The 16478-nt window shown below is 43.9% G+C and overlaps 1 protein-coding gene across 1 annotated transcript in view; it reads left to right on the top strand.

Moving 5' to 3' along the window:
- The window catches only part of ADARB1 (adenosine deaminase RNA specific B1), a 70342-nt gene that overhangs the window by 782 nt on the left and 53082 nt on the right, over positions 1-16478 (top strand). The window lies entirely within an intron of this gene.

Here is a 16478-nt window from a genome sequence, read left to right as displayed (position 1 = left end):
TTGGTTGGATTTGGTCTGCGCTGGAGCGGAACTGCGGTCGTGAGGTCTGTGATTGTGCTGTTAAAAGTCTCGTTTGATTAAAAAAATGTTCCCCCGAAGGGTGCCTGTCTGGTGCCTGGTGACCGGGGGGCAGCGCTGGCCCGGGCCACGCTTGGTTTCTGCCCGTCTTCACCTGGCACCTCTCAAGGCTCGGGTGAGGGAGTCGTGCCAGAGAGGGGCTGTGGAGCGTTCGGGACTCTGCACTTGGGCTGGTGAAACCACAAAATCGATGCATGAGCAGCGTGGCCGCTGTCAGCCTCACTGGTCCTTGGCCTGGGCTTTTATTTATTTTTCTTTTCGGTGGCACAATAAAAAAAACACCCTCAAACCTTCATGTATTTTGTAGCGTAAACAAGGTTACAGTCTCGGTTCTTGTTATATTTTATTTTACCCAAGCCGGTAATGAGCTCTCTGTGGCCGTGGGGCTCTCACAGACACGCTGCTGGCTTTGCGAGTTACCCATCACCACTGTTTGAGTGAAGTCGTAGCGTCCTTCTTGGAGCTGTTTTATGCTGGAGAGTGGCAGCAGGCCAACCTTCCAGAGTGCACAAGATGTTTAGAATAATTAGTGATGGAATACCCTTTTGAAATAATTGTTTGGGTTTATCTAGCACTCAGTTGTAGTGATATCTACCTCTAAAAATAGGCAGGCCCCTGCGTAATGAGCCTCGTAGTATAAACCAGTCACATCTTGAATGACTGTTGTTACTTCTGGGATGTCCGAGATAGATGCTTTTGGGGGTTTTGCCAAATCTTCTGTCTTTTTTTTTCCTGCTGCAGTGAATAATGTGGCCCTTGGCCCTTACAGCATGTAATTGTGTGCTGACCAGAGGCAAGGCTCAGTAACCCTCGCTGTTCAGGGCTGACACAGCCACGCAGAAAGCTTCCCACTGTTCCTCTGGCAGCCCAAGGTCGTGTTTTTTCCATGAAATCCATGCTCTGTGCGCTGCCACTCTGACAGAGAGGTGGCCAGCAGTTGGCTTTGCCCAGTGACGGTGCATCGCTCTTGCTCTGAGGCGCTGCCTGATCCTGGCTGTGCTGCTCCCTCATAGGATGCCTTCCCCAAGTTTCCCGAGGCACAGCTGCATGAGTGCACAGCTCTTGCTTTCAGCAGCTGAGAACAAGGACTGCATGAGGAATTTTCTCATGTTTTTCTGGGTGGTTATCAGGGCGTGACGGATGAGCTGTGGCCCAAACTTCCCATGCGCACGTGCTTGTTAAAGTTTGTTTTCAACAGCCAGCATGCTGGCCAAGGCTTCTCTGGTGTTGCTGTTGTGCAAGAGCACTGGCTCCTCTGCTCGAGAGAAGGGGAAAAAAAAAAAGCCCAGCTTTCTTCAGCAGGAGGAGAATTTGCTCTATGAACACTTGTTTTCTGAGCAGGTACCAGGAAGGACATTGTGCTTGGTGTCTGAAATGGGAGATGTCTCATAACTTTACTCCTGCTGTGCTCACAGACCTCAGCCCATTTTGATATTTGCCCCCAGTTTATCCAGATTTATCTGCTCACTTGAAAGTTTAGTGCCCTTTTGTGGCCTGTGTGTGTTTAGGGAATGGAAATGGGCTGTGTGTGTTTTGGGAATGGAAGAGCCCTCAGCAACATGCTGCTATGAGCACTAAGTCTTCTGAAGTACTTTTATGATAACTAAATGGGACTTTTTTTCTCTTTTAAAAGCCACCTGTATTTTGGTTTAAGTGAGTAAAAGTCTCCTTGGCAAACTTCCCCCACACCGCTGCCTCCAGAGATCCTGTGAGGGAACAGGGCATTCCTGTTAAAACAGCGTGATGGCAGCTCAGCATTGGTGTTTTGGAGATGTCATCTGTGATTTGAGGAAGTTTTGGGGACAGTAGTGGTGGTTGTGCCCCCGATGAGGAGTGTTTCTTTGCCTGTGAGGGCTGGATGGAGTGTGTCAGTGCTCCCGGGTGCCAGGGTGGTTTTAGGGGAGGCTGAAGTAGGTTGTCCCCAGGTGCTAGCAGTGGGAGCATCTTGTCAGGCTGGTACTTTTTGTGTTTGAAATCTGGTGGGTGCAGGACCCTGGGGGTCTTTGCTGGAATGTCTGAGGACGTGGTCTGATGAAGAGAGACCAGTGCTCTTGCTGTTTCTGAAACCAGTAGGTGCTTGGCACCTTTGACACTCAGGCCGTGCAGCTGCTGCAGCGTGGATTTCAGCTTACGTTTACGTGCCGAGGATTGAAACTGTGGGTTTGGGCTGTATTTATCAGTAGAAGCTGTTATTTATGTACCTTAGTTTTAAAGGAAATTCCTCTGTAGTAGAAATTTTGCATGACCAAAAAAAAAAAAAAAAAAGCCTGGTGAGTTGATTATGTAAGCAAATGAAATGACGTTTTAAAGCAAGTTTCTTTCCTGTTTGCAGACAGTGTGGCTGGTTGTTTTTGCTCTTTCCTACTGTTTAACATTTTTTCAGTCCTTTAAGTGAATATTTTTTTTTTGGTATGGTAGGTATGAGAAATAGTTATTTTTGCAATTAAAATCCTTGGTAGGTATGAGAAATAGTTATTTTTGCAATTTAAATCCTTGAAGAGGCCATCAGCAGACTCTGGGAGCTGGCAGAAGCCAGCTGTAAGTACTGGAGGCTGTAGCTGACCACAGCAGCAGCACTTCTGTGCATTTAAAAAATAATTAATGTAAAAAAAAAAAAAAAAGGAAACCCACATAACTGATACTGCTGTGGGAGCTGAGCCCAGAGTGATGCTCCCGACAATCATCCTCTCAAGAATGTCTGGTTGCAAAGGGAGTTGGGATCGCTTTCTGTTCTCTGCCTCTGTGTCGGCCGCGGTGTTTGTCTCTCCCTGTGCCGAAGGAATCCATCCCCTCCACCAAAGCTGCACGGGGTTACCTTGAGCCTCTGTTCCCGGCGGGAAGCACGGAGCTGAGTCAGTTCTGGCTGCCCAGGGCTGTGACTCAGTGCTGTCCCCACGGATGCACGGCCAGCCTGCTGCCGGCACAGCCAGGGAATAACCTGATTGCAGAGTATCCTCTGTGGGTATCGCCTGGTTAGAGGAGCCTGGGTTACAGGGGTCGGGCTGCTTTCAGTAGTGATGTGTGTTGGGGGAAGTTGGTTGTTACTGAGCTTTTATATGTGATATGAGTATCTATGGAAGCCAGGGAGCTCAGAGGCCAGAAGCTTCTTTCCTTCCTACAGCGTTAGGGGTTTATGTCTTTGTGGATTGTGTTACTTTTTTTAATATTTTTTTTTCCTTTATGTGCTTTAAGAGGAATGGTGCTTTGTTTTTCTTGTGGAGAAATGTCTTCCCTGATGGTTCAGGGTAGGTCTGTTTGTGTTTCTGTCTCCTAAAGTGAGGATGCTGTTTGTGCTTTTAAATCAGGATCGCTTCATAAAAAATGTCTTTATTGGGAACTTCTGCCACCTCCCTGTGCTTCTGAGCTTGATTTCCCGTTGCATGGCATCACAAGGGCAGTGTCTCTAAATCAAATTGGTCAACACCTTGAAAAAGTCCATCAGATCTGACAAGAGAGCAGATATGTCACAGGCCAGTGCTGAGAAGTCGTGTGAGGGCAGGAATCTGCGAGGAGGAAGTTCTCACATCAGTGCTCTGCTGAAAGAAAAGCTGTTGGCTGAGTGCAAAGAGATATTATTGGACATCAGAGGATGTTTGTGGGAGGGAGACAAACAGAAATTCAAGTTTCACAGGTAGTTCCAGTAGAAGCTGTATCCTTATTTTCCTGAGTATCCTTGTTCTCCATCGTGGAGGTGGAGAGGAGTGATCTAACCAGCAATCTTTCATTGTCATAGGTGATAGAAGAAAGGTTTTGGGTACAGTTCTTCACCCTGCCCTTGGGGGCTGAAGTGGGAGGGAGATGAATGAAGATTTTGGATTTCCCTGTAAAGGCTCTTGCAGTTGTTTGGGATAATGTCCTTTTATAGGTGCAGGAAAGCACCCGGGCCAGGATTTTTCTGCGCAGAGTGCTTTTGGCAGAGATGCAAAAGGAAGGGCTGCTCAGCAGATTGAAGAGGAATTTTGGTGTTTAATTTGTTTTAAAGAGATTTTAATAGAATGGACTCTTGGATCTTCATCTCGAGTCCTGGGGGTAAGATGGTGAGTATCCCGAGTATCCTCGTTCAGAGAAAACGTGGGAGGAATATACTCTATTTTGAATTTAAAGTAGAAATCTTCCTCATTTGGGGGTGAGTTTGGTGCTACATGGTAGAGGGTAGTCTCTGATTACTTTGTTTCCTGATGCTTTTGTTATTATGATACTTTTAAGTTGCATTAAAAATTTGGTGGTGGGCCATGGGTAATACTGTGTTTGAGGACTATACCAATGCCAATTTAAAGTTCAAACTTTCAATTTCCCAATGGCTCCTCCTTTCTGCTCTTAATTTTGTTGTATCAGCTCTGGAAAGAGATGAACTGTTTAAAATCTGATCAAAAAGAGAACAAGGAAGTATGGAAAACACTAGTTTTTTTCATTTGTAAGATGTAATGTGAAAATGAAGTTTTTACATAGGAATTGTGAGGCAGCCTCAACTAGGAGTATTTTTTTCCCATTTAATCTGTGTAGGTTTTGAGATTTGCAGAGATAATTAGTACCTGCCTTTGCCATTCTGAAGGGCTTCTGCTGAAAGTGTTCAGTGTGTCTAAAATGAGGTTGATTTTTATTTAGATTGATTTACTCAGCTCCTCAACTTTATTAGCAAATGAGCCTTTAAGTTTTAAGCTTTCACTGCCTTTTTCCTTGCTTAGTTATACCCTAATATTTGTGCACAGTCTGCTGGAAAATTATTAGAGGGGAAAAAAATATCTTTGACTTCTTTCTTTATATGCAGATTTTATAAAACTTCTTTTACAAAGGCCATTCTGAATCAAAATGCATTTTTATTTTTCCCCTCAAATATTGAGCACTGGTATTGAGTACTTAATAAAACCCCCCCAGAACTCTTTGTATGACTTCCAGTAAGAGCATAGTGGGGTCTTTAATTCAAAAGCATGATCAGCCCTATGTTTTCATTAATAAAGTTTGCACTCCATGCAGATTAGATGGAAAAGTCTGGCCAACCCCAGCAGAAGACTCCAGCTAGGGATAATATAAATACCAAGGTCCAGACCATAAATCAGGAAAGTTGTGCAGCAGAAATTACTAGGGACTTGAGGGAGTATTGAAGGAAAATATCTCTGTAGGCTTGCTCTGGGGGAAGAGTACAGCCCTCAAGATGATGGAGCCTTGGTGTGGTCCATCCTGGCTGCTCTTTGGAAGATAGTAAGAAAAAATGCATTCTGATCAAACCCAGACTAAGATAATGCATTTCAATGCTGCTTTTGGCCTTAGACTTGCCATGTTTTTCACGGCTAAAAACAGAGGATCAGTGCTGGTATATGTAAATCTCTCAAAAATGAGAAGAATTAATATAAGCTGATGGCTGAACTGTGCTTTGTTTGGGAGAAACTTGTAATAAAGCTGGCTCAGTGGGGGAACCAGGGTTATATCCCTCCTCCACTGCCCAGGTTTTAAAGCTTGCTCTTGACATGCACAAGTAGCTCACACTGGGAGATCAAAGGAGGGGGAAATAACTTCTCTTTTGTCAGATGCTTACTCACTTTTATAACCCCAATAGCCCTCAGTCAAGTTTACACCTGGAAAGCACTTTGTAGTGTGTGTTTTCCACAGAATAGAAACTAGTATGGGGTGTTATGTGGGGAGAGAGATCTCCTTCAGAATAGCTTCTGAATCTGAGAGAGAAATAGCATTTTCTCACTTAAATTTTGGTAGCTACAACTTGTCAGCTGGTTGAGCAGCCCCTTTTGGATGCTGACTCTGTGCAGGTTTGCAGCCCCTTGGACCTGCTGCCTGTGGGGTCTTGCACAAAGTCTGGGTGCTGTTTCACAGGCAACTGTCCAGTCATATTCCATGTTAAACCAGGGTCATCTTTTCCAGCTGGACTAAAGCATATTCCCATTGTTTTTTATCTGTAAGCCTTTCAGAGTAGCCGTGTGGCACACTTACATTTTCTCAGCAGCGGTGGCTTTGATGTCTTCTCTGGAACTGCAGCCCCTCTCTTGGTTAGAAGCACTCTAAGTGTTATCATTGGAGCTCTAAGAGCAGATCTGCTTTCCTGGGATTTAATGTGTATTATACAGACTTTCTTGTAGTCATATTTTCACAGATGCTTTTTATCTCCCGCCGCTTACCAGCGCCAAGTGGTGTTCTGCAGTTGGATGTCATGTGATACTGTGTTTTGATAACAAAGAGGAGCTGGAAATTAATGCTTAACTCAAACCAGTGATCCTGGCAGTTGTGGGTTGGGTGTGTGCACCAGCACTTTAATTTGAGTTGGGAACATGCTTCTGAGTGTTCAAAAAACACACAGATGTGGTACACAAGGGCGTGGTTTTGTGATGGACCTGGCAGTGTTAGGTTAATGATTGGACTCAATGGTCTCAGAGGTGATTTCCAAACTTAATGATTCCGTGATTCTGTGACAATCTCCTGCTTGTCTCCATCTCTGTGCTTGGGCTGGCACGGAGGGGGGAGAGCGTGTGCGGGCTCCCTTGGGGGACAGTGAGTGCAGAGATGAGCTACAGGGGCACGTCCACTGCCTATAAGTTTGTGATTGGACTGTGCTTCCATCCCTAATGAGTGTTCAGACTTTGATTAATCAGCAGCTAAATTGGGACCCTTCGCTGAGTTGGCAGCTCTTAAGAATGTGAGACAGCAAAGTGCAGCTGAGGCAAGCGGAAGCAGGAAGGTCTGGTTGGGAGCATGTGTGCCTGTGCTTTTGGCAAGGTACAGGCAAAGGGGCAAAGTCTCCCAGAAAAACCTTTCATGAAAATGGAGAAAATCCTCTCTTCACTCCAGAACCTACTGTACATGCTCAAATTGGTGACAGCTCAATAGCCTCCCCTCTATTCCGTGAGGACTGTCAGGTCCTTCCATCCAACAAAAAAACAACAAAATTTGGTTTTTTGCCGTGTCTTTGCAAAAAATCCGGAAAGTTACATTAAATACAACTCTGCTGTTTTCCATGAGGATCACAATGAGTTGGGAATGCTTCTCAACTAGTGCAAATGGTGCATTAGTCTGAAAGCCTTTGGGTAGTTTGTCCTTGCTTGATGCTTTGATATCAATTGATTTCCACAGACTTTAGTGCTGACGAATGCGGATAATGAGGGATAGTGAGTACTACTGTAGCTCTGTTGGTTGGTTTTTTTTTTTCCCTGGTGCAGCCTAGTTTCTCTTCTCTTATCCCCTGAAAGCTATTCTTAGTAAATGGTTGTTTTTCTTGAATTAAATGAGTGAATAATCAGTATTTCATTCACTGTCCTTACATATGCTTAAATATAGTATTAACCTAATCTTCTTATATGCTTTTCCTTCTGCTGCTCCTAAGTTTCTAAAGGAATCAGGTTCACTATTAATAAGATCTATGAATGAACTTGCCTGGAAATAAAATAGTGCTTTTGGGCTTTGGCTTGTATTTATTGCCAAGGTGGTAATTTATTTATATTTTTGGAAGACAGTACCATTCTTCATGCTTATAACTTCTGTGCAATCAAGAGTACTTCTTCTGTGTACAAATTCCTTATAGATACAGTCTGTGATATGTTTTGGGGTTTTTTTCCTGCTTGGAAAGTAAAATGACTGTTTGGTGAGGAGAGAGGGAGGGAAGGAGGAAGGAAGGAAGGATGGGAGGGAGCTCTCCGTGGTACCGAGCGGGGCGGGGAGGGAAGCTCGTTCCGCCCTGCTGATCCCGGCGCATCCCGCATCCCGTCTCGGTCCGGCTGCACGGGAGCAGCGCCAGTGCCTTGCTTCGGCTGCTCACCCCCGTTTGCCGGAGGTACCGAGTTTGCATGGCCGCTGTGCCTAGCGACTCTGCCTGCCCTGTCCCCTCTGCTCCCAGCTCTGCTGAGGCCTCCAGCACACCAGGAATATCATCTCTTGACATTAGACCACGGTCACGTCACTCCGGAGAAGGAGTAGATATGATAACTTGGATAAATATAGCTTAAATAAATATAGCTAGTGTTCCTCTAACTCCATAGTTTTTTCTCAGCTTGTCGTTCTCCTATGGCTGCATTTCAGATGGTGATGGCTTTTTTGTAGCCCAGTACTACTGGACAGTATTCCCAACCCCACTGCTCATTTTTCATCTCTTCTCGTGCATTTTTTTCTCAGACAAAACCAACTGCTCCTCGTGCAGACTTTAGTCTGGTTTCAGAGTCAGCAGCTCAGCTGAATGGGAGCCATGGTCCTTCTGAGGTCCTTCTCAGTTTGCCCAGCTCGAGTATGGACACACACAGCTTCTCTCAGCATCCGTGGTGCCCCTGCTGGCTTTCAGCATAAGCCTGCTTTAAGTTCAGAGTTCACAGAATATCCAGAGTTGGAAGGGATCCACAAGGATTATGGAGTCCAGCTCCTGGCCCTGCACAGGACAACCCCAAGAAGAGCTGTTCTTTGCTCTCCTCTCAATCTATTCTTTCCTCAGTCACTTGTTCAGTAGATTTACTTTCTTTTAAAGTTGGCTTTCCAGTCTTAAGCGAGCTTCCCCAGTAGATGTGAGAACGTTTTCTAAATAGCTGCTCTTGATGGCTTTCAGTGAATATGGAAGGGACTGGAAATACAGCATTTTATTCTTGTAATAAAAGCTCTGTTGAGGAATATGGCTATTGACTGTTACTCTCTTGCCAGAGTATCACCTGATCTATAGGACAGCTTGGCTGAAACAGGCTGCCTTGAATGCTAAAGGAAAAAAAGCCAATATTTGAAGGTCATAGCTTTTAGAGTGCAGTAGTAGAAAGTAGGGAGAGGAATTTTTCTCTCTGTAGCTTTCAGTGTAGCAGAGCTCCTCAGCATTAGCAAAGGTTTTGGCTTGGGTATTTGTGCTCCTCCCTGTGACCTTCCTTGCTGCCTTCTCGTATTCTTGCCTAGGTTTGGTACGTTGCTGTAGTCCAAACTGGACATAAATTGTAAAAATACAAAATACAAACAAATACAAAAATTGTATTAATTGTATCCATGGGTATTTTTACATCCAGTGGTGCTTCAAATGCATACAAACACCTCTTGCTCCAGCAGTTTGCTGCACTTCAGGTGTACATTGTCCTGGCAATATTGCTAGTGAATGCTACTTTAATGTGAGTGCAGTGGATTAGTTTTGAGTAACCGACTTTTGGATATGTCTTAGGAGACTGCTGGTGTTCTTATTGAAGGATTTCACCTCACAGAGCTAAAGTCTTGATTTCTTGTATAGTGCATGTTCCCAATGCTTCAGTTATCCTTCAGAGAACAGCCAACTCCCTGTATTTCTGAATCAATAGCTGCTTCTTTACTTCACAGAAAACTCATGCAGTATGTGTATATACATGAAATACATGCATATGTATATTTTATATGCAGTACTTTGTCCAGAATAAAAACTTCAGTCTAAAAATAATTTCACTGCAGTAAAAGGTCACTAAAGTAGGTGCCTAATCCAAATTCCACTCAACATGGTTTTTTCACATATGAACTAACGTATTCTTTGCTTCTGTGGCTGAGGTCACTTAGGTAGTCTTGATAGCATTAAATGGCTCTTCCTCTCTGTAGTTTTGTTGTACTGAACCTGAAGCAAGTGTTATGTCTTGAGTTATTTGCTCCCCTGGGTTGGTGTGCCAGGGAAATGGGAAATTTCCACCCTCTTGCTGGAGTGGGTCTGCCATAGTCTGTGCAGAAGCAATGCTCCTCTCTTTGGTAATTTGTTGCTGCTTTTAAAATCTTGGGGACCTATGATGGGGTCATCTTTGGGCCTTATGTGTGTATTGGTGTAGGTGTGGGGAGCAGCAGAGACAGAGGAAGGATGTGGTGATGGTCCAGATACGTGTGTACCCTGTGAGATGGGGAGGATGGCAGCAGGCATCTTGCATGGCACTGCAGTGCTGTGCTTTTGCCTGGAGGGGAGATACAACAAGGCAAGGGAAACACAACTCTGGTTTCCAGCAAAACCACAAGCAAGTGCCCCATGTCCCCAGGTGAAGGCTGGCATCCCTTCGAGTTTTCATCCTTCCTTGCCAGCTCGGGGCTGGATGGCAGCAGGTGCTGCTTGGCTGCTGTCTGCCTGCACACACATGGAAGGCTGGCAACTCTGCCCTCCTCCTGGGGCCACCCAGACATGCTTTCTGGAATGGTGTAGAAAAATAGATGTGCTTGTGGCTAATCTACTGTACTTGCTCTGCCAACATTTGCAGTGTGTATCAATTCTACCTGAAAAGCATTGATTGTTTCTTGCCCTTGGTTCTGTACAGCGCTCCCTTCCAGGATGGATAATTGCTTCCCTCTTTCCCTCTCCCCCCTGTATTTGCACAGCCAGACTCTGATTTGTTTTTTTAGGCAGAGCAGCTCTTGAGACACTTCCCTTGAACTCCCTGTGCCATGTATCACCCTCTAGTCCTTCCCTATTTGCCTTCTGCTTTGAAGTGATGCTGATTTGCAAGAGATAGCAAACAGGTCCTGTGTGCAGTTTTCCCATGCCTCATGCAGTGACAAGTACCTGATATTAATAATTCTCTTGTATTGGTAAATTCTCCCCCTGGCAGGACCGTCCTCTCCCTTTTTAAGCCCTCTCATTCTGGAAGATGCCATCATCTCTGCAGAACTAGTTAATTACTATGGTGTCCTGTCAAATACCACATTGATTTATTCTTCTTGATACAAATGGTATTAACTCCATCACTTTCCCATCTGACTGATGATGGTGACTGTTACAAAAGAGTTACAGTTTCTTGAGAGGGGGACACTTGGAAAAGCCATTTGGATATCAAGGTGAGGTCAGTACTCTGGTTTCTAACCAAAGCTTCACTGATGCACGTGAGATCTCTGGTAAACTGGTAGTACACAGTTTGGTTGATGGGTTCCTATAGGGTACATGATCCTCTCTGAAGCTTCTGAACCTGAAGGATCGAATGTGGGATCAACAAAAAACCCACCAAGATGTTGTAATGTTGCTAAATTATATTTAAAATAACACCGGAAGCTCAATATGTGTAACTGAAATAAATACCATTCCTCTCACCCATTGTTAAGACTTAAATTTTATTAACTCCTGGGGGTAAAAAAACCACATGACTTATATTTTTGTGCCTTTTTAAGACCAAAATTTCTTCACCCCCCTTTTTTTTATAATATGGCTGCTAGTAGCTGTTACTGCCATAGTATAGTTTTGTGAGCAACCACCATTTAAGTAACTCGGGCCCTCTGATTTCAAGGAAAACTAATAAATTTGGAAGGACTCTTGTCTATAAATGCACAAAGGGTGGAGAAGCCACTGAGAGCTGCAGCAGCTCAAGACATGGATCTCTAGATAGCTATAGCAGGTGTTAAAGCTGAGCTAGTTGGGATGCTTGTGGAAAAGAGCACAAGCAGTATGGGAATCCCCATGCTCTGGTAAGCCACAGCTGAACAGCCCACAAACATAGGGAAAGGTGAGGTTTTGGATGTAAGTTGGGACAAGCATTTTGTATTTCATATGGAGCAGTGAAATGAATTATTTCAGCTTGACACGTTTTGAACATCTGTGTTTCTATTCAAGATTACAGTCCTTTAACCAATTTTTTTTCAGCCCTAGTATTTTATTTTTTTGTTACTGGAACTTTTCCAACCACACAAATGGCAAGAAAAAATGTTCCTTCTCTCTACCCACTACAAGGACAAGCAGTGATAGCACAAGGGGGAATGACATTAAGCAGAAAGAGAGTAGATAGATGCAGAGTGTTAGATCAGATATAAGGAAGAAATTCTTGACTTTGAAGGTAGTGAGGCACTGGCACAGGTTGCCCAGAGAAATCGTTGCTGCCCATCCCTGGAATCATTAAAGGCCAGGCTGGATTGGCCTTGGAGCAACTTGGTCTGGTGGAAGGTGTCCCTACCCATGGCAGGGGGTGGGACTGGATGTCCCTTCCAACCCAAACCATTTTGTGATTCTATGATCTGAAACTTTCATAAACGACTAATTAATTCTTCCCCTCTAAATATGTATAGTTTCACATTTGTCTTGCTGAAAGATTCTTTGGGGCCACTTCTTGTAACTAACTGAGTAGGTAAAACAGATGTAAGTATTTCGACTCTCATTGGTCTCATTTCCTTTGGCTATCAGGAACAACTTTCAATACTCAGCAAAAGATGTTATCTGAAAAGCTATTTATAAGGAGGACTAATGTATGAGTTACCTCCTGACAATTCAGCCCTTGGAGGAGAATGTATCAAAACTCTCTTCTGTGGTCTCCAGTCATCATCTTGATACACTCTCAAGTCTTAGTCCGGTTGCCCTCTGCTGTGGTTTTTGCTGAAGGGGGATCTTGCTGCTCTCTACAGCTGCTTGAAAGGAGATTGTAGCCGCAGAGGGGTCAGTCTCTTCTCCCATGTAACAAGTGACAGAACAAGAGGAAATGGCCTCAAGTTGTGCCAGAGCAGGTTTAGATTAAATAGTAGGAAAAATTTCTTCACTGAAGGGGTGGTCAGGTGCTGACACAGGCTGCCCAGGGCAGTGGTGGAGTCACCATCACTGGAGGTATTCAAAAGGTGTGTGGATGTGGCACTTGGGGACATGGTTCAGTTGTGAACATGGAGGTGCTGGGTTAACAGTTGGACTTGATGATCTTAGAGGTATTTCTTATCCTTAGTGATTCTGATTCCATGTGCAAGTAATACAGGCCAAGAGTCCTGACCTGTGCCCAGTCATGCCAGCATCTTCCCTCTCTCTTCCTCTCCTCCTGCCCTATCCAAATCTGGGTGCTTTCCTTGCTTGTCTTATCAAACTTGGGGGATGTATTACAATTTCTTGACTAAGAAGGTGGTAAGTGCCATTTCTGCACAATGTGGCTGTAAAATGTCTAATATTCTGTGATGGCAAACACTCTGCCCACACACCAGAGTAGTGATGGCAGTCAGATTTTACACTATGTGTGGTTGGTGTTTGTTGGTTTTTTTGGTTTTGTTGTTTTTTTTTTTAACATATAGATTTTTAATATTGAATAACACAAGGAACTGTTCTGGAAGGGACAGTGTGAGTCAGTCTTATGTTAGAGAGGAACTCAGAAGACTGACTGGGAGTCAAGGTGCATCAACAGTCAGCTTGGAGTTCTTCAAATATGCTCATATTTTAGTGGGGGAAAAGCAGAAATGTGACTGTAGAAGTGAGAGGTAACACACTTATATTCTTAGAAGTCCAGCAGCTTGTTCTTCCTGAAATATTGCAGTGATGAGACACAGATGCCAAAATCCTGGAAGCTTCCACCATGGAAATGCAGATTGTCAGTTAGACTTGAGTCACAAACACAGGGTGCTTCGAGTTTGGCTTGCTGCTGCCATGCATGCCATGCATGCTCTGGGACAGGCTCAGAGTGGGCCTCCCTGGGGAAGAAAACCCAGTTTGCTCTCCTGCAGTCTCCAGCTCTGCCCAGATCACAAAATGGCTCTACATCCATAAATAGGGAAGCAGCAAGAAAACAACTGACCTGGAAACGTGATTTCCAGCTTACCCAATCCTTTGTTAGGAAAACAGCATGATTCAGGTTTCTCTCATAGTGTTTTTAACTTCCCTGTGCGTGGAGTTCCTGTAGTGTTCAAGTTAAAGCCAAAGGATTAAAGAGCTCTGAAACTCTCCCACATTAGATGCATAACATATATTTAAAAAATAATAATATTAAGCCTGGTAGAAAGGCTGTTAGTGGGTGTCCTGGCTTTGGGTACACACATGCAATCCATGATTTTTGGTTCCCCAGTGTAGTTTGTGCTTTCTGGCATTTTGAGCACAGCAGACACAGTTTCGTGATGTATCTCCCACAGGGAAAGCTGTTGATGAGCTGCAGGCTGATGGAGAATGATTGGCATTGGGATTAGTGTCAAAGGATAAGCCCAAAATTCCCCCTCTGCCCTCATGAGGCTCCACCTGGAGTACTGTGTCCAGGTTTGGGGTCCTCAGCATAAAAAAGATGTGGGCTTGTTAGAGCGGGTCTGGAGCCGGCCAGGGAGATGCTCCGAGGGCTGGAGCCCCTCTGCTCTGGAGCCAGGCTGGGAGAGCTGGGGGTGTTCACCTGGAGAAGAGAGGGCTCTGAGGAGACCTTACAGCCTCTTCCAGTGCCTAAAGGGGCTCCAAGAAAGCTGGAGAGGGACTTTGGACAAGGGCCTGGAGGGACAGGACAAGTGGGAAGACACTTGTCAGACAGCAGGGTTAGATGGGATAGTGGGAAGAAATTCTTCCCTGTGAGGGTAGGGAGGCCCTGGCACAGGTTGCCCAGAGAAGCTGTGGTTGCTCCATCCCTGGAAGTGTCCAAGGCCAAGTTGGACGGGGCTTGGAGCAACCTGGGCTGGTGGGAAGTGTCCCTGCCCTGGAAGGTGTCCCCTCCCTGGCAGTGGGGTTGGAACAAGATGGTCTTTAAGGTCCCTTTCAACCCAAACTGTTCTGTGTTCCTGTGATTCTATGAAATGTGTACAGTGTCTGTGTTAAGCCCTTTTTCCAGTCTGTAGATTTTGGTTTGGTGAAGTCTTTTTACTGAAGTTGCAGCACCCTCTTCTACTACTTTATCTTCATCTTGGTGGTATAAGCTGCAATCAAGTTGCCTCTCACCAACAAACTTAAAGAATTCTTTGGTTAGGTGTTTAAAAGTAGAAGTCTCAGAATAAGGTGCCTTGGTTTGGCACTCCTGAAGCAATAAAGTTCATTTAGGGACTGTGGAGAGTGACTTCGCACTGTAAAAGCTAGAGAAGATATTCATACGTCCTTAGTGCAGGACATAATCTCATGTTTTTGCACACTGCTGAACTGAGTGATATTTATTTGGCGTCTTTTATTATTCTGAGGCATTTTTCTGAGGACTAATGTTAAGTACAAAGTGCTCACATGCATCTAATCTTTGCCTTAGGGTAGGAGTAAGACTGAAAATAATCAGTCTACCTTGTTCTGGAGGCTGAAAAGTATCGCTGCTGTTCAAAGAGAGAAAGATTTGCATTCCTGTGTTATATGCTGAACACACGTAAAAGAAGCATGAAGGAGGTTGTACAGGTGTTTTTTTAGAATGTGTTGAGCTGAACCCCCTGGTCAATCACTGTAGCAGAGACAAGAGCTTCCAGCAGCTTTATCAGCTGCTGCAGGAACGTCTGCTGCAGAGAAGTGGGGCATCTCCCTCCAGTGCCAAAATCGGTCAGTGTGGCTGGGATGGGTGGGTTGTCCTGTCCCTGCTGGTCCTGTAGCCTAAATTCCTGTCCACAGTGTATCTGTAGTCCAGACTAAGGGGTTTTTTTTAGCTGTTGTCTAAAAAGTACTAATACTTTTGATTTCTTAAATTCCATTGCCTTTCAAAAGCTGCTGCTTAGTCTGGAGGTTGCATTATTGTACTATTTCAGTTTGACTAATGTTTAAAACAGCTAAATGAGTAATGTAAATGTTTAAACATTACCTATAGTGAAATCATCAACAAGATTAAAGCTTAAGTTCCCCTGAACACATTTATGGTAATTTTGCTCATGTGAATAATTCCTTCGGCTTCAATCACATTCTCTTTTAAGGTAACTGCTCTTACCCATGCTTTTACAGATGATCCTCTAAAAGGAGGAGTGGCATTAAAATCATTGATTTTGAAATCATTTTGTTTCAAGTACTGAAATATTGTGTTGAAGCTTTAGGCTGTCAATTGTACCAAGGCATCAGTTAATACAATTTTTCAAACATAAGAGATGACAAAAGTCAGAAATAAAGAGTTCTTCGCTGGTATTATGTGAATATGTGAAACTATTTTTCATGAGAGAATGTTTGAAAAATAATTTATGCTGTGTTTGCTCTGAGTATTGAATATTTGAGTATTCCAGAATAAATGAGGAACATATTATTATTTGATACCTGCAGTAAAAGCAGTCACTGCTTGGATATTATGACATGGAGTAGCATCCTTTTGTCTTCTACCCATAGATTCCTGTTGCTTAATAGCTGCTGAATTTTCATAGCTTTTGAAGTGTCAGTGAACTTGGTTTCAGTGTCTTACAAACAAATGCTTTCTATACATAAGTTCAAAAAGAGTTTGTTTTATGTCAAGGGAAGGAGACACATTTGACAGCTTTTGTATCATGTATAAACGGCACTTATTGCTTTTTCCAATTGCAACATGTATGTCCTTTTCTCCTAAGCTTTTTTTTTTCATTGTGGTGACCAGTTGCTAGACTTTCTTAATTTTTTTTAGAATTTTAAATGAGCAATTCAAAAGGGCCATAGGGATTGTGGTTTGGATTTGGGCTATTATTTCTTTAGTTCATTCTGATAAACTGAGGTAGTTGCCATCACAGATGTCAAACTGTTTCTTCAAGTTTAGATGGAAAAACTGTTTTGAGAGGAAAACCCAGTTCTGTAGTTGTGCTGTTCAACTGAGTTTATAGTTTACAGCAGAGGCTCTTCTACTTTGTGCACGAAAAGACATGTCATGTCATAGAATCACAGAATG

This window comes from Pseudopipra pipra, chromosome 7 (assembly GCF_036250125.1).
Source record: "Pseudopipra pipra isolate bDixPip1 chromosome 7, bDixPip1.hap1, whole genome shotgun sequence".
In the NCBI taxonomy this organism is placed as follows: domain Eukaryota; kingdom Metazoa; phylum Chordata; class Aves; order Passeriformes; family Pipridae; genus Pseudopipra; species Pseudopipra pipra.
The sequence above is the reverse complement of the archived record's forward strand: the minus strand, read 5'-3'. Positions and strand labels throughout refer to the sequence as shown.